General features: G+C 42.2%; 1 protein-coding gene and 1 pseudogene across 2 annotated transcripts in view; one reads left to right on the forward strand and one right to left on the reverse strand.

Moving 5' to 3' along the window:
- Positions 1–6,903: 6,903 nt before the first annotated feature.
- On the reverse strand, positions 6,904–11,948 carry LOC146688393 (uncharacterized; annotated as a pseudogene).
- Positions 11,949–14,040: 2,092 nt separating this feature from the next.
- LOC146688394 (disks large-associated protein 1-like) overlaps positions 14,041–19,118 on the forward strand; it is a 166,405-nt gene continuing 161,327 nt past the window's right edge. For both annotated transcript variants that reach the window (XM_085438640.1, XM_085438639.1), the window contains exon 1: positions 14,041–14,158. The gene's annotated coding sequence lies outside the window, so the exon portion shown is untranslated. The remainder of the gene's footprint in view (positions 14,159–19,118) is intronic.

Raw genomic sequence — 19,118 nt, forward strand, 5'->3', positions numbered from 1 at the left:
ATCCTAGTGCAAAGACAAAAACAACAAGCATGCTACTAACTTTAGCCGAGTCATTTAGACAGCTGTTAGCACATGATTCTCCTTATATGTTTAATATGCTGCTGAGAATATAGCCCAGAAGAAGCGGATAGTATAGCTTGTATTTTGGAAAGAGACATTTCTCTGTAATAAACTCTTTTCCAAAGATGAGTGATTCCTCAATCAGATACAGGGCTCGCAAAATCGCTAGCCCGACGTCCTGGGGCTAGCGATTTTTTTCAGACGGGCTACCAAAATCTATCTCTGCCCTGCCCGTCGGCCTGTCGTAGGAAGGAAAAATATATGTCAATGCTTTTTTTCAGAATCAGAATCAGAAAGGGTTTTATTGCCAAATGTTGAGCAGGTTTACAACATTAGGAAATTGCTGCGGTGCTTCAGTGCAAACATGCTGTCATAAATTGCGCTTAAATAGACATGAAAAAATAAAAGTAAGAATAAGAATTAAAAGTGCTACGTAGAAAGATATATGCATGAGATATACATGAGATATATACATGAGAATAAGAATTAAAAGTGCTACGTAGAAAGATATATACATGAGTGCAGGTGGTGATCAGTGCCAAAACATGGAATCATGCAGTGAACACAGCGTAGGGTCATGTGTTAGTGGTGGGAACAGTCATACGGTTATTGTTCATGTGTCCAACAGCAGAGGGGAAGAAACTGTTCTTATGGAGAGAGGTTCTGGTGCGAATGGACCGGAGCCTCCTGCCTGAGGGGAGCAGGTCAAACAGACTGTATCCAGGGTGAGAAGGGTCAGCTGAGATCCGAGCTGCACGCCGCAATGTCCTGGAGGTGTACAGGTCCTGCAGAGATGGGAGTCTACAGCCAATCACCTTCTCAGCAGAGCGCACAACACGCTGCAGTCTCTGTTTGTCCCTGATAGTGGCTCCAGCGTACCACACGGTGATGGAGGAGGTGAGGATGGACTCGATGATTGCGGTGTAGAATTGCATCATCGTCCGTGTTGGCAGGTTGAATTTCTTCAGCTGCCTCAGGAAGTACATCCTCTGCTGGGCTTTCTTGATGACGGAGGTGATGGTGGGCTCCCACTTCAGGTCCTGAGCGATGGTGGTACCCAGGAAGCGGAATGAGTCCACAGAGGTGATGGGGGTGTCAGTCAGGATGATGGGGGGGAGTGGGGCTGTGTGCTTCCTGAAGTCCACAATAATCTCCACTGTCTTCTGGGCATTCAGCACCAGGTTGTTGTGGCTGCACCAAGACACCAGACGTTCAACCTCCCTCCTGTAGGCAGACTCATCCCCGTCCGAGATGAGCCCAATAACGGTGGTGTCATCTGCAAACTTGATTAGCTTGACAGACTGGTGGGTGGAGGTGCAGCAGTTGGTGTACAGGGAGAAGAGCAGAGGAGAAAGAACACAGCCCTGAGGGGAGCCGGTGCTGATGGTCCGAGACATTCTTTCCCAGCCTCACATGCTGCTTCCTGTCCATCAGGAAGTCAGTGATCCACCGGCAGATGGGATCAGGCACATTCATCTGGGAAAGCTTGTCTCGGAGATGGTCTGGAAGGATGGTGTTGAAGGCAGAGCTGAAGTCCACAAACAGGATCCTGGCGTAGGTTCCTGGGGAGTCCAGATGCATTCTTTCAGAAATGTAGCTGGGTAATTATGTCATTGGCATCGGTGAGCCACTGTCAATATGTGACATATTGAAATCGCGTTTGAATTTGCGCTTGTTTTTTGCTTTCACTTTGCAAATGTCCAGGTGCCTTATTTTGGCGCACCGGCCGGTCACGACCGGCGGGGGAAAAGTCACTCGGGTCAGAACATGGGGTGCCACCATCATCCCACTTCTGACACCAATGTGGCAAGCTCAGACAACGAGGAGACGGAGGTATCGTTTGGTCTTGCTTCCCGTGAGCTAGCCAGGGAGCACAGCCATTTATTGACATCTGCAGAAGAACACTGCCACTAGCTAACTGCTCAGCACGGCAACCGCACAGCAACAACAACAACACACAGGGCGCCCTCTGACCCCGGAAGGACACACCGTCGCAGCGAGAGGGCGTCACTCGTCACTATGGCAACATAAACAAAACATAACTGTACAAACAGAACCCCGAACAGCCCTGACCCGCTACAATATGCTGCTGAGAATATAGCCCAGAAGAAGCGTATAGTATAGCTTTTATTTTGGAAAGAGCCATTTCTCTGTAATAAACTCTCTTTTCCAAAGATGAGTGATTCCTCAATCAGATTTATTTTTTTAATTACTTTTGTTTCAGCAACATTAAATTTAAAAACTGTACTTTTGAGTTAAAATATATATTTATAATTTTAATAAATGACAAATTAAAAAGGCATGAACATTTTTTTTGTATCGAAAAAAATATCGAACCGTGACACCAAAGTATCGAACCGAACCGAACCGTGAATTTTGTGTATCGTTGCACCCCTAATATATAGGCGACCTTAATCTTACAGAGATTGTGATGATTTTGTGGATAATTCAATTCAATTCAATTTTATTTATATAGCGCCAAATCACAACAAAAGTCACCTCAAGGCGCTTCATAGATACAGAGAAAAACCCAACAATCATATGACCCCCTATGAGCAAGCACTTTGGCGACAGTGGGAAGGAAAAACTCCCTTTTAACAGGAAGAAACCTCCGGCAGAACCAGGCTCAGGGAGGGGCGGGGCCATCTGCTGCGACCGGTTGGGGTGAGAGAAGGAAGACAGGCTAAAGACATGCTGTGGAATTAAAGTCAGTCATATATCCACAAACACAACAAGCTGAAAGTCAGTGATGCTGCTCGGTTTGCAGTCCTGAATATCACGGCACAAGCAGGATCCACTGCACTGTTAATGTTAGCTATGTTATATTGCTGCCTCTGTTCGGTGGTGTCGAGCCAAACGGACTTTAACGTGTGTTTGAACGAGCTGACGGTTCACTCGTTAAGCTGAAAGAAAGATGCTTTAATCACAGGAGTCACACATGTGTCCACTGTACCATCTGGGACTCTTCTTGTTTCGTAATAACACAAACACTAAATCCTCCTTCTTTTGTGCTGTTTTGTAGCAGTGTGTACACCTGAGACTGTCACCTGTCTGTCTGTCCTGCACTCTCTCTCTGTTTCTTTCTCTCTGATTGTGGAATAAAAGTATGAACATGTGTTTATAAGTTACACTTGTGTTTGAATCCTGCAGCTTATCACACATTTGATTTCCATGTGTGACGACTGCAAGTGTCCAGAGTGAGGACAGACTGAGGGACCCACTGCTGCACATCATCTGTGAGGCTTTGCACCCCTGATGATCCACCAGGACAAACTCAGCAGTGTGTGAGGAAGAGGAGGAGGAAGAGCCAGCAGCAGCTGACAGATGGAGAGAATAGACAGACTGTTCCCTGTTTGTGAAGGACTGCTAGGAAAGTTTAACATAACTGTCTGTGCTGAATCAGTCTTAGGTAATGTTCAAATAATGTGATCATCCCAGTGTTTTCAGTGTGGGAGAAAGTACTCAGAGTACTCAGGGCCTTCAAGTTACACACCATGAAAGGCAGCAACAAGTTCAATGTTCAGAAACCTAAAGTATGTATCAGCAGCAGAATGGAGCTAAAATAAATGTTGGTTTCAGTTCTATGAAGCTTTGAGTATTTTGGATCAGTAGCACTGCTGTGTTTGTTGCATCATATTGCCGTAATTGTTTATATGCTTTATATATTCTGAGCTAAGTTGATCTATAGTGTTACGTCATATTCTATAAGGATGTTATGTGTTTGTAGACTTTCTGCCCAGTTTGACCCATTTAGCAGAAGCCAGCCTGTTTAAGGCTCTGATATCTATTCTGTAGAGCTGGGCGATAGAACGATAACGATATGTATCGCGATATAACTTTTACTCGATAGAGAAATTAAGCTATCGCGATAGACCTCGCCGCTCTTGTCCTCAAAAAAAAGAAAGAAAAAAAAAAAAAGGTCAGCCAATCCAAATTAAGTAGCGCAGAGCCGAACCAATCACAGCCGCAGCGTCACGTCGCGTGACTTGTTACGTACAGCACAAGTGCCAAGCTGCACGTGTGTTTGTTTGGGAAGCAGCCAGCGCGTAATGGAGGAAATGAGTGTGCCGACTAGAAAAATCAACCGAGCGTGACCGAAGAGAAAACAGATGATGGTTCCAACGCCGGAGAGATTGTCGAACGGAGGAGCCATAGAAGTTCCGTAGTGTGAAGGTATTTCGGCTATTTCAAGTCTGACAAAAAACAGAGTAGCGTGCACTGTAAATTGTGCCGAAAGCAAGTCTGGAAATACAATAAACTGGTGCATGCGTCACACTGTGCGCCACGTTATTGTTTCGGTGAAATGAATTTCTACAATACTGTTACTGTTAATTCTACTCTCTGCAGTGTTTAAATGCTTACATATACACACAGTTACTGTCCGTCCACACATACGACTCGGTTCTGCTTCTATGCCCCAGCTTTGTTTACTTTTTCCCACCGAGGCTTCTAGACTTCTGATTGGCCAACATTTCGGCACGGTTAGGAATCTAGCGCCACCTGCTGCTTTGGCATGTTCATAGCAGCGTTTTCCTTCATTTCTGCCTTTATGTGTGGACGGGATTATTTTTTAAAACGAAAACGGAAAATCTCCGTTTTCAAAAATACCCGTGTACGTGTGGACGTAGCCTCAGTCTCTGACTGGAAGCGCTAATTCGTCATTCGGCTTTTGTCAGACTAAAGTAACTGTTAAAACTGTTTGAAAAGCTAAGCTATACAACAAGGAGAGATTGAGAATTTCCTTTTAGTTCTCAGTTTATTTGATATTGACAAAAGTTAGTCATTTTTGTCTGTTCTTCTGTAAAACAAACTAAGATTTATTTTTAGAATTAATATTTTGTTTCTAAGTGGAATTGACAATTTAGTCTGTTTCGTTTGTTCTATTTTGAAACTTAAACGCTTTAGCGGCTGCCTTTTGTGTAGTTTGCAATATTTGCCTTTATTTATCTGAAAAAGTCTCATGTTCCTTAAGTACATCTACCCTGTTGAACTTAATATGGGAAATAAATATTTAAATAAAAACAAGCTGCTGATTATTTCACATTTTACTTGTGAGCAACGGCACATTTAAATCTTACAAATATAGTTATTTGGCTTATATCGTGATAGATATCGTTATCGCCTGAAATGAAAAAAACATATCGTGATATGAAAAAATCTCATATCACCCAGCTCTACTATTCTGTATGACTTAAAGCAGTTATGACATGGTCTGATTTTCTCACCCAATAAAGGAATATTTCATATATCAGTCTACTCTTCATTTTATCAGAAACAGTTATCACAGCTTGTACATTTTCTTTTAATAAATATATGTAAGCAATGAGCCAAATTTAGTAATGCCAACATACTGAAGGAACAACATTTGTCTCTTATATATGATACACCTATATATGCACTGTCAAAGATACTTGTCTTTGAGTGAAGATTTAAGGTGGTAAGACATGTAAATAACTGCAACTTGAATCTGTACTGAAGCTCAGTATTTGACACAGAGTTCATGTTCACTGCTGTAATAGCTAACAATGACTAATATAATAACCATAATATTGGCCATATTATATTTACATTACCAAAGTGATATGACTTTAGTCTCATAAACAACATCAGCTAATTCTTCTTTACTAACTAATCTTGAAATGACTGTTCAGTACAGAAATGAAGCCCAAAAATCATGTTTTACTGTCCTGTGGTCTCAGCCTCAGATACTTATCAAATCACACAAAGCTCTTGTAGAAACAAACAAACAAATGAACAAAATATGTTCTCCTTCATTTCTGTCAAACAAAGTTGTATGACACGTTTCCAGCGGTTAGTATCATGGTTGCTAGGCAACCTGGGAAGCGCGACGGAGACTAGACCGTCCCATACAGACAAACTTGCCGTTTATTTTGCAAATCGAGCTCAACACTGCCCCTAGCGTCCTGGAGCACTTCCGTTGTGTTTTGGAGTTTGCAAGTGTTTTGGATTTTGCAAGTGTTTTGGAATTTGCAAGTGTTTTGGAGTTTGCATGTGTTTTTTAGTTTGCAAGTGTTTTGGAGTTTGTACGTGTTTTGGAGTTTGCAAGTGTTTTGGAGTTTGTACGTGCTTTGGAGTTTGTACGTGTTTTGGAATTTGCAAGTGTTTTGGAGTTTGTACGTGTTTTGGAGTTTGCAAGTGTTTTGGAGTTTGTACGTGCTTTGTCTCTAGGGGCCACCGTAAATTACAGCCTTAAGTCTTTAAGTATAATGAAACAAAGCTTGGCACTCCTATTTTTGCACAGTTTCTCACATTGATGATCTTAGCTGTAGCATGGCCTCTGACTTTATATCTATTACACGCTCTTTTAATTTTATTCAGCATGTCTCTGAACCCACTCACTTTAAAAGCCACACCTTGGCCCTTGTGTTTTCTCTTGGCTCATGGATCTCATGATCCATGAGCAGTTCATAAATCAGGATTTTGCTCAGAGGTTTTTTGATTTGCTTGAGCCAAATTTGATGAGGGGTTACAATGATGCTGATGTTGCTACACAGTGTTTTAACAATCACTGTTTGGAGTTAATAAAAAAAAAAAAAAAAAGCTCATCCATGGATAAATGATGCCATACGGAAAGTTCGGTAGGAAAGTAGAACACCTTTGGCAATTCAATTCAATTGAGTTTTATTTGTACCAAATAAATAGCCGCCAATATATAAAATAGCCTCAATTTAGTTTATATTTTCTCCATTTCGGTAATGAAGCTGAGTTTGAGGTTTTTTTGCCTCCATGAGTCTGCGTTTTGGTCCTATCCTGCCTGCTTCACACAGCCATCCTCGACAGAAGATCACAAACATGATGGACCCAGCAGACATCCCAGAGGAGTTAAGTGAGGAGCTTGAGAGGCTCCCGAGAGTCGTCTCTTCGCATCATTGGGTCTATAGACTCAAAGACTGTGTCCGTTGGCTTGGCGGCTATGGACGCTATAATCCGGAGGGAACCTCCTGCAGTTTCTGCGACTCGTGAAGGCGTTGGACCTCCTGGTTCCCCTGAAACAGGGGCTCCATGCCCAGGGATTAGCTCAGGCCATAAGGACCTCCTCAGCCACGCAGTCTCCGATGCAGCAGCCACGTCAGCAGCAACCCGGTAAGCCAGCATCACATCCTCAGCGTTGGGGTCCAGAGCAGATTAAGATCGGCACCCTGAGGCTCCTCCCAGTGCGAGATTCACCAGCCTCACTTTTGCCTTCCAGCTCTCCAGTCATCATTGTGCCACAGCAGCGGGCCTGCTCTTCCTTGCCATGTTGAGATTATTATTCCCCATTGGGGAACGAATTATAGCTATGTCCAGTAGAGGTGGTTAACAATAGGAACGGGACTCCATGTAGTATGGCCAAATCTGCCGTATTTAAAGATTCTCTGGGGTCTGAGACAATTAAAAATAACATATTAATTTCTTGGAGCTTGGAGTAGCCTTTTTGGCCAGGGTGAAGGGAGTATCTGCCATCAAACAAGACAGCCGCATGTAACTATGATGATGTTTGCTAGTTCACCTTACATGCATTAATGTAATAACGTGGTTAGCCTACTCAACGTAAATTACACACGAACAACATTAAGCTACTCACGCAGAGAAGAATGGCTGCTGCTGCTGCCATCATCATCCGTCATCATTTCTGCTACACTGGCAGGGCTAGGGGCCAGGACTCTCCTCTTCCTGTTTTTGGGGATGTTGCTAACTCCGGGTCCGATAACAGGCACCACACCCGCAGTAGATGTGCTCGGTGTGAGGTCTCGCAGCAAGCTCTCAAATACAGCGCATTTCTTGGCTTTAAAAAAAAAACGGTATGCGTCGCCAGGTGTTTCATCGGATTTAAGGTGTTACCTCCTTTGACAGTATCACAGTATCAGCTTAAAGCACTTGTTGCTGCTGAGTTTGCATTTTTGCTGTGAAGTACAGCCAGACTTTTGACCGCTTCGCCTTGGGCATTTTTAATCTGTAGCTCTATTCTAAAAGAACGTACGTACCTGGGCCCGCCTACTATCCTCGGAAACGTAAAATGATTGGCTAGAAGTGTATCACAGGTCAGGAAAAAAAAGCACCGAAATAAAGCACCGAAATGTGTGCTGCTTTTCGGTCTGGTTACTACCGTTTATGTCAGAACCGGTGCCATGATGGCACCGGACACCGGTACCCATCCCTATTCAGAAGTCATTCGTCATGTCAAATGACCAGCAGATAAAGTCTTAGGTTGGTAAGGCAAGTTTATTTATACAGGGAGTGCAGAATTATTAGGCAAGTTGTATTTTTGAGGAATAATTTTATTATTGAACAACAACCATGTTCTCAATGAACCCAAAAAACTCATTAATATCAAAGCTGAATGTTTGTGGAAGTAGTTTTTAGTTTGTTTTTAGTTTTAGCTATTTTAGGGGGATGTCTGTGTGTGCAGGTGACTATTACTGTGCATAATTATTAGGCAACTTAACAAAAACAAATATATACCCATTTCAATTATTTATTTTTACCAGTGAAACCAATATAACATCTCCACATTCACAAATACACATTTCTGACATTCAAAAACAAAACAAAAACAAATCAGCGACCAATATAGCCACCTTTCTTTGCAAGGACACTCAAAAGCCTGCCATCCATGGATTCTGTCAGTGTTTTGATCTGTTCACCATCAACATTGCGTGCAGCAGCAACCACAGCCTCCCAGACACTGTTCAGAGAGGTGTACTGTTTTCCCTCCTTGTAAATCTCACATTTGATGATGGACCACAGGTTCTCAATGGGGTTCAGATCAGGTGAACAAGGAGGCCATGTCATTAGTTTTTCTTCTTTTATACCCTTTCTTGCCAGCCACGCTGTGGAGTACTTGGACACGTGTGATGGAGCATTGTCCTGCATGAAAATCATGTTTTTCTTGAAGGATGCAGACTTCTTCCTGTACCACTGCTTGAAGAAGGTGTCTTCCAGAAACTGGCAGTAGGACTGGGAGTTGAGCTTGACTCCATCCTCAACCCGAAAAGGCCCCACAAGCTCATCTTTGATGATACCAGCCCAAACCAGTACTCCACCTCCACCTTGCTGGCGTCTGAGTCGGACTGGAGCTCTCTGCCCTTTACCAATCCAGCCACGGGCCCATCCATCTGGCCCATCAAGACTCACTCTCATTTCATCAGTCCATAAAACCTTAGAAAAACCAGTCTTGAGATATTTCTTGGCCCAGTCTTGACGTTTCAGCTTGTGTGTCTTGTTCAGTGGTGGTCGTCTTTCAGCCTTTCTTACCTTGGCCATGTCTCTGAGTATTGCACACCTTGTGCTTTTGGGCACTCCAGTGATGTTGCAGCTCTGAAATATGGCCAAACTGGTGGCAAGTGGCATCTTGGCAGCTGCACGCTTGACTTTTCTCAGTTCATGGGCAGTTATTTTGCGCCTTGGTTTTTCCACACGCTTCTTGCGACCCTGTTGACTATTTTGAATGAAACGCTTGATTGTTCGATGATCACGCTTCAGAAGCTTTGCAATTTTGAGACTGCTGCATCCCTCTGCAAGATATCTCACTATTTTTGCCTTTCTGTGCCTGTCAAGTCCTTCTTTTGACCCATTTTGCCAAAGGAAAGGACGTTGCCTAATAATTATGCACACCTGATATAGGGTGTTGATGTCATTAGACCACACCCCTTCTCATTACAGAGATGCACATCACCTAATATGCTTAATTGGTAGTAGGCTTTCGAGCCTATACATAATGTAATACATAAATAATATACATAATGAGTATTTTGTCCACATCATGTGGACAAAATACTCATTTGCCTAATAATTCTGCACTCCCTGTATAGCACAATTCAACAACAAGGTGATTCAAAGTGCTTTACAGAGACATTAAAAAACAAAAACAATAAAAAGCAAGATTTAAAATTGATTAAAAAAACAGTAGATAAAATCAGTAGTTAAATGTAAGTTTTGAAATTTAAGCTTAAAGTGTGGATTTGGTGCTTTATTCAAATGCAGCTGAGAACAGGTGAGTCTTCAACCTGGATGTAAATAAACTGAGTGTTTCAGCTGATCTGAGGCTTTCTGGGAGTTTGTTCCAGATATAAGGAGCATAAAAGCTGAATGCAGCTTCTCCGTGTCTGGTTCTGACTCTGGGAACTGATAAAAAACCGGGTTCAGATGACCTGAGGGATCTGGAAGGTTCATACTGGGTCAGGAGGGTCATTTAGTATCATTATTACATCCATACAATATTGATTGTAAATAAGGTTAGCACGTTGTTAAAGCAGGCCATACAAAAGGCGTCATACGTTTTGGCTCGATGGCGAACCTTTGGCTGCTCTGGTGGGGGGTTTATGGGGGACAAAAAGGGACTGGGCCGGGGAGTAGATCTGAGGGAGAAAGGGAGGGGGAGGAGGGTGATGACCTGTCAGGGGTTTGGGGGACTGGGGAAGGTCGTGGTCCCTGGTCCTGGTCGTTGTTGTTGTTGAGAGAGGTGGAGACAAATAGGGACCCCTCTTCTTGCCTCAGATGTCTCACCTTTCTGAAGCTCATCCCAGGTGGGGGCAGATGAGGCTCCTCCTCAAGGTTTCTGCTGGGCTTTGTCTGTTCTTGGAGTACTGTTTGTTCCTCTTTATGAGATAACTCCTCATTTATCTCAGCCTTGGCACCAAGCACAGATGGATGACGTATGGAATAAAACAAGTTGGAGGAAAACAGTTTCACCCCTGACTTGTTAAAATTAAATCCATTTGCTTTAAACAGATGCCTGCATTCCCAAAAAATATTAAAATTGTTGATAAAATGCACTGAGTGGTCAGTACATGCTGATATAAGCCATTTATTCAGTGCAAACAACCTCGTCTCCTCCTCTGACGGGCGGTACAGGTCCACTGATGAATACAGCTGCATTCAGAGAGTTTACAGTATTTAATAATCCAGTAAAGTCCCGTTTCAGAACCTCCGTCTAATAAATGTATTATCTGTATAAGAAAAAGCATCATGTAAACAAATAACCTAACAGTAACTGTTATGCTTATTGTAGCTGTTAGCTAAAAATATGATCTATTGTTTCCAATAGAATTCCAAAATTGTCATCCTGTACCCTGTCAGAGCCCCGTATGCTTGCAGAGACCCCTACAGTAGGGAAATATGCAAAAGAATGTCCAAAACCATTGTATTTCAGGTTTATTTATGTCTTACGCAGCATCCCAACTCTTTAGCTAACTTAATAACTTTAGCTAGCTAAGTGAATAGTTGGTGACTAGTTAGTCTTATTCATTAGTGCAGCATTACTGGCCAAATCTGGCAGGACCAGGCAGACCCAGGGTTCTCGGGGCTGGCGGAGTACTTCCGCCTGTTGGTGCCTGGGTTTGCAGACCTGACCAACCCCAAGGGCCGTCTCACTTCCTTTTTGGTCTTGGGGCGCAGGCAGGATGCGATCGCTGCTGTTTTCTCTGCCCACCCCACAAGTGGTACCCCAGATACTGTACCTCCCTCCATCCAACTGCACACTCACTGTGCATCATTGCTAACTAGCTAGCAACAAGCCTCTAATACAGTATAGTAACGACTAATAGCAAACAAATTAACAACAGAGTGATGTTAGATGTTGTAGAACTATAAGATGATTAGCAGTGTTTCTTTTTCATAATAGCATAATTTAACGAGTCGTCAGATGAAGTAAACCCATCTGCAGATAAAATGGAGTGTAAATAAAAGTGTAGGGGGGCATGTTCGTGGACATGTCCAGCAGGTTTGTGGGCAGGAGCGTGACACAGCCAGTCCACCTCAAGTCACTACTGCAGAAACTGCCTCTAAAATTATAACATGGCAGCTCCCACAAGCAAGAAATTTTAGGCTTCCTTTTTTGTACAATAGGAGCCAGGTGCAGCCAGGTCGTCCGTCTTTTCTACAGTCATTGGTCCTTGCTAAGAGCAAAAATTATGCATAATGCAGCTGTTTTCATCCAGGATGCAGTTTCCACTATACCACTGTGCTTTTGTCCTCTTGTGCAAAAAAGTGAAAAATAAAGCTATGTCCATATCCATGCTGTAGACTGTGCCACTATTATCCACACAAACTGAATTCAGCTAACTGTAGAGCAAGTGCAACTGGAAGCGATAAGCGGGTTCCAGACAAGCAGAGTAACAATTCCAAGGAATTTGATTATTGGGAACTGGTTCTCTACAAGAACGATTCCCATCCCTAACGATGTTAGAATTAACACGTTTTAGGAGAACCTGCCCTATTTAGCTTACCTCTTTCAGGTATATTTATTAATTGTTTTATTCTTTTGGTTTGTTTTTAGAAAAATAAATATGTTTTGTAAAATTCAGTCTATGACTCTTGTGATTTTTGTTCTATCCTTTATATGATGCAGGAAAGACACACAGATACTTTTCTGAGACAAGGCTTATGGAGCAAATACTGCAAATACCTCAGAAAGCCCCATCTGATTCTGCATAAGGACAGCAGACTCCAGAGCATGAAGTATAACTCTTTCACAAACATTAAACATCTCGAACAAATGAGTATCTGCATAGAAACCATTTACAAATCATAATCAAACATTCACATGTACACTGTTGTACACAAGCAGATGGAACAATTGAATTTAAGATGAGTTAGGAAATATAATATTGGATATTTTTATCCCATCTTACATATATAACATGACTGAACACAGACAACAGTGCTGCTGTAGGTAAATTAAACCATTCTATTGCATGCCATAACATGTGATAAACTTGGTTAATAGTAAAAATTAATTAGATGTTGATTATGCAGTTACGCAATATTTCTTTAAAGTTTATTGACTATGGGTTTAATTCAAAACGCTTAAGGTTACTTGGCAAAGGTGTCTTTGTGTCATTAGCATTCATCACATAAGTTAGCACTGGTGGTGTTGATTTACATGTTAATATGTGTTTACTGTGCTAGTGTTACTTTTTTTCCTGTGTTTTTCCATTGCCAGTATAACCTGATGTTTTATATGGAAATGATGAAATAATTTGTGCCCACATCCATTTAAGGGCTAAAAATGAAGCCAAAACCAAGCTTGTCTGCGTTTAAGATTTCACCAACATGTGAATATCGCCAGCAGACTATAAACAATTATAGCTCACCATTAGCGGTTTTGGCAAAGAAAGACAGACAACCATTTAGTTTATCACTTAAAAGAGCAGGTGAACAACTTCATTTAAATTGGTTATATGTCTGTGTGTTTACAGTAATGAACAAGAGCTCCATTGCATTATACTCAATACATGAAAATGATATACCTCACGCATAATTTTTGTGTACCTCCAAATTTATACATAAAGACATTTCTATGATAAACTGATACAGCAAAATGAGAAATTGCTGCATATAGTTTAGTAGAAGGCTGGAAATGGAGTCTCTGCTCAAAATTACATTGAATAAAAACCTTATCAACACACTAAGATTCCTGTTTTCCTTTATCTTAACCCTCAATTCTCCAAGTCCCTTTTCCCCCGGAGTTAAGTTTGTTGCAGTAACAAAATTGCACTTCCTTTCTGTTTCAAAATAAAATACACTTGATTGTATTTACATAAATGTATGCTGTATCAGTATCAGAAAAAGACTCAAATATTTTGGACTGATTTTGAATTATTGATTGCAGTAGTCACTGTTGGTGTCACATGGTTGCCAAAGGCTAGATATGCTGTTTAGGGCATTTACACGTTAAAAAAAAGCAGATCTGCATTAGGTATATATGAAACAGTTCGAACACATGTCTGCCTGGAGGCTCGTATATAACGACACCTCTGTCAAAGGATGACCTGAGGATAGTACAAATTCCAGAAAGACCCCAGTCTAATTTTGGTAGGTAAGCCATATTAATTCATTAAAACTTGCTGTAACCCGCCGGTCTTCCGGTGTCATTCTGGCTGCCTGTTGGTAATTTATCGTTTGCGGACGGCTGTCTTGCGCCACCCGTGCCCCCACATCCACGCTCACGCAAAAACGCACATCCAAGCGAGTCACACACATACACACACATTCCACCGGTGACTCTGTAGTCATCGCTTTGCTTCCAGATACCGACGTGCTTTTGGATTTAGCAGCCGGTGCGTCCTTTCAGCGATGGTGTAAGGAGCTGCCAGAGGTAAGATGTGCTTTAATTGATAGATTCAGGTTGGAGCGCGTGACAGGATACAACAGTTTATCAATACATCCGCTACCTGTTTTGGAATGAGTCACACCGGTAACAGAACGATACCCGGTGATACCTTTAGACGCGCTTCGTAATGTGACAGCTGTCATTAACAGCCGTATGCTTCACATTTATTTTGCCCGGAGCTGCAGCGGCGTTAATGGAAGATCCAGCGGCAGCCCTGAGAACGTGCCAGGCTCGCGCGTGGGAATGTATGCTGCTGTCGCCTTTCAAATTGTCGGCTGATTTGAGGTGGTATTGCTCTGTTCTTAAGCTGTCAAATCCTTAACATATTTTGACGAAAATCTTCGATGTGTTCAGCAGAAATCGGTTAAATGTCTCCACGCAACGCGTCATCAATATCAGTGCAAGTCAAAGTTTGTGGATGTGATCGGCGCCGAGCCGCTAGCAAAGAAAATAGTGCTGACAAGAAGCCAGTGGAGCTAAAGAGAAGGTGTGTCGAAATTTGAAGGATTTCCCCAAAGAGATTGTGAATAATAAGCTAGGGTATTGCGGGGGGGCTGTGGGCTTCAAAAGACACATAACGAATGACTGGACATGTAATGTGGCTTTCGCTCCGTGCCAGTCAGACATAACTGATGAAGGAATACCTCGATGCTGTTGGACTGGATGTGCCTGTGCAGACCGCACTGGCACAGCTGGATGGAGGTTTTTGTGGAGAAAAGCAGTCAAGGTTACGTTGGCCGAAAATGAGCTTATCTCGACATTAAATGCAAAGGTTGATGAGATGTCAGACGTGCTGTATGTTGCAGTCTCATGCGGGGATGTACGCACTGTATCTTCCGCTCCAGTGAGGAGTTGTGAGCTCAGAGGAGCTATGTCAGTTGTCGCCTGTGGCTGAGGATGAGAGGACATGCAGATCCAGCATGTTTCTAATTCAAGAAGACCAACTGGTAGGCTAATGATAACAGTGTGGGCAGTGTGAGTGTCAGCTCTGAAAGGATTATTTTATCGTGATTATTCTCCCACACAATGTGGAAATCTCAGTTATGCAGTACAGTCATTTCTTACAGAAGTGACTTAGACAAAACATCAGACACAAAATTTAGTTTACCCTCTCTCTATTTATACATTCAGCATAAGAAGAAAGCATTGATATTCCACACAATAACACATTGTAAATGCATAATTATCTGATAGGGAGGGTGGAAGCAGCATTTGCTATTCATTGGCATTATTAACAAGAATCCTGTGACAGTGTTTGTAATTGTGTAATGATTTCAGTTCAAGGCGTTTTTGCAAAACTCAACACAGTATGAGGATGTGCTCCAGCTTTATGCCATTGTACATTAAACGTTAGGGTTTTATAGCGTCCAAGTCCATTAGAAAGGTTGATTTTGCACCAGAATAAAAAGCATTTCTTTTAAACATAGAGTAGCTGCAGTGGTTAGCAGTGTTGCCTCACAGGAAGATGGTTCCTGGTTCAAATCTCCTGGGGGGGGGTTGCTTTTCAGGTATTCCAGCTTCCTCCCACAGTTAAAAGATGTGTGTGCTTGGACAATATTTTCTTTATCAACTTCATTAGTTTAATCACATCTTGAGCCTTTAAAAATAATAATATACAAAGTGAAGACTGCTCTTTTTTAAGTTAAAACACATGTAAATGCATATTTATTGGCTGTCCCCGATCTTGTTCTCTTGACCGGTTGTCAACATATTGAAGCTAAAGAAACTGAACTTTAACACTAAAAGATGCCCTCTGCTACCCTTCGTGATTAACTATTACTCTGAGAGCCAGATGTCACCAGCACCAAGACAAATACAAGCAAGTCCTGTTACTAAGCAGCCATGTTGAAATACATCTTTGCTCATATTTGGAAGCAACATCTGAATTAACTTTTATTTCAGTGGTCAAGGAGACATAAAAACTGCATATACAGAACATCCAGCAAAATATGATCGATGCTTTCGTTTTAGAATTCTAATCTCAATTCAGATTTCTTTGAGTGACATGCCACTCTGATAACATCTCTGCTGCTACCCAGGACCTGCTCCTCTAGCAGTGGCTTGGATACACTTGGCCCTGTAACAGACATAACGGTCCACAGCATTCAATGGACACACATGCAGAAGTTGCAGTAAGCTGCAGGACCTGCAGAGAGATATTTTATTTCAAGTAAACATGAAAATAATCAGGCAGACATTACGAACACATTTACATATAAATACATATTAGCCACCTAGCTTAATCATTTCTGGCATAGAAGGACCCTGAAATGTACGTCATACCTTCCTTGCACAATAGTAACTTCTTAGCTTTAAATAAATGATCTCCCCTGTTGGTACTGCAACTTCTGTGTGTGAGTACATTTCACGCTTTGGAGAGGCAAAGTGTGAAATGGACACAGTGGACTGGCGCGTCTGACATGACATGCTTTGCTGTGATATTGTGTTGAAACTGTACCAATGTTGAATAACGTGGAATGTCATGCAGGCCATCTACTAATCAGAAGTTTAGTGTTTGGATCCCAGTCTGCATGCCGACATGCAAACCCCCCCACATAGTAAGGAGGTCTGGCCCGGATGTGGTATCAAGCCGGCACTGCTGGCTGACTTCTGACATGATAAGACGTATGCCATCCAGATATGGGCTAGGCCTGGCATAGATGGCACTGTTTATGTGATGGCATGCCACATCTGGCTTGATTGTGCTTTGGTTTATGTGGCCCAGGCTCATAGAAAACAGGTCTGGCCCGGATCCAGCATCAAGCTGGCACTTCTGATTGGCTGGTGTCATGGCAGGGTGTATGTCAACCAGATGTGGGCCAGGTCTGGCAATGATATTTATGTTCCTATTTTCCTATTTTAGGTAGAAGACCAAAATGCCATGTTGCAATACTATACTGCTATGGTAGCCAACGTTTCTAATGCAGGTTTGACAGGTTTGTGAGTGTACACTTTATCCAAAACCTAGTGAGGGTTTACTCATGTGTACCACTGGTTGGCTGTAGCTCAGGAGGTAGAGCAGGTCACCCACTGATCGAAAGGTTAGTGGTTTGATCCCTGGGTCCTCTAGTCTGCGTGAATGTGTGTGAATGTAGTTAGGAAGCACTCAGTTTAGAGAAAGTGTGTGAATGTGGCATGTTGAATAGAGCACTTGGAGTAATCTGGGAGACTAGAAAAGCGCTATATAAGAGTCAGTCAATTCACTGTCTGAACAGAGTTTTTTCACGTTTTGCACTGTTTTGCATGTTCTGGCGCATGTTGTTATTACATGGCTTGATTAAGGTACACATTAGACTGACATCTGATGCCAGAGCTGAAACTGTTCTGGGCCAGCACAGGGCCAGCAGTGTGTCTGCAACTGGCCCGTGGGTGCACAAAACTTACATAGGCCCACATACCGCAAAGAATGACGGCCCTTTGGTGGCCCACATTTGGTTTGCCAGATGTGGCCCACACATGGACCAGCACAGGAGCACCAGTGTGCCTGCAACTGGCCTTGTGCTGGCCCATGTGTGGGCCACATCTGGCAAACCAAATGTGGGCCACCAAAGGGCCGTCATTCTTTGCGATATGTGGGCCATGTGTAAGCACATTGTGTGGGCCAGATCCAGGCCATACCAATTTTGCTATGTGGGCCAGGTTTATCTCTGACGTGTCTGCTAGAGTATGAATTTGTATGAATGTGTTTAAATTGGTGAATGAGGCATACGAAGCATGTGTGCTCAGGTAGAGTAGAAAAGTGCTTTACAAGAACCAGTCCATTTACCATTTAATTTGATATTAAAGATATTTCTCTATATAAAATGGCAAGATAACTTGAGCAACCTATCATGTAGATTTACTGTCAAAATCTAACATACTTCACACAAATTCACATTTAAGCTTTACATTTCCAGTTTATCGGCAGGTCTTGCTTTAAAAATAACCTCTCATCTTCCTCTCCTGTCTTCTCTTACTCATTTTTTTCTCCATCTCTAAGAGTGAAGTTATCACACATGGCAAAACCCCCCTCAAAAAACAGAAAACCAAAAAACAAATGACTCAAATGATTCTTTTAAGTGCCATGATCACAGTTGAAATCTGCATGCATGACTGCATGACAGTCATGCAAGCCAACGGGGCCTTGTGCTGACTTAAGTGCCTCCATGATCGAAACTCAGGCTACATCTATGGGGTGGCTGTAACTCAGGAGGTAGAGCAGGTCATCTACTGATTGGAAGGTTGGGTGGTTCCCAGTATTCAAGTAGCCAAGTGTCCTTGGGCAAGATACTAACTCCATTGGAGTATGAATGTGTGTGAATATTAGCTTAAGAGAACAAAGTGCTTGGGTGAATGCAGCATGTATAGAGTGCTCCAGGAGAGTAGAAAAGCGCTATAAGAATCAGTCCATTGGCAGCTAGAGCTCGAACAATAAAGGAATTCTAAGACTGTTATCTATGCACAATATTTTGTGATTAAAAATTATATAAATTGGTCTAAATCTTTTCAGACAAATGGAAAACAAGCAAAGTGTGTTTTCGGGTAGTATGATTTAAACATTGTTTACTGTTAAAGGTCAAGGAATACCTGTTGCCAACAGGGCTGTTGAAGAATGCCTTCTGGTGCACATCATTAATCTCAAAACATCACACAGAAACAAAATTGTGTGATGAGTAGTTTGAAAGAAAAACCCCATATTCATTTGTGTTTTGGAGATGAACTAAAACTTTTGTTTTTGGACAGGGATGGTGACAGAAAATCTTTTTCCAGTTCCCGCTAACCTAACTCACTCAGCTGTGTTTGTGGATGCAGTCAACAAATCACAGTGACACATTACATTGCAGTGTCCTTAAGCTCTTACTGCTGCGTATTAAGAGCTTAAAAATAGCTAAAATTAACAGTCTTTCTTGTGTTGATCACCTGCGAGCATTGTGCATTGACCAGTCACACAAATGCAAGACAAGTT

This window comes from Copadichromis virginalis, linkage group LG18 (assembly GCF_057382275.1).
Source record: "Copadichromis virginalis isolate Kocher_CV1m ecotype Utaka linkage group LG18, C_Virginalis_male_GT1.1, whole genome shotgun sequence".
Classification (NCBI taxonomy): Eukaryota; Metazoa; Chordata; class Actinopteri; order Cichliformes; family Cichlidae; genus Copadichromis; species Copadichromis virginalis.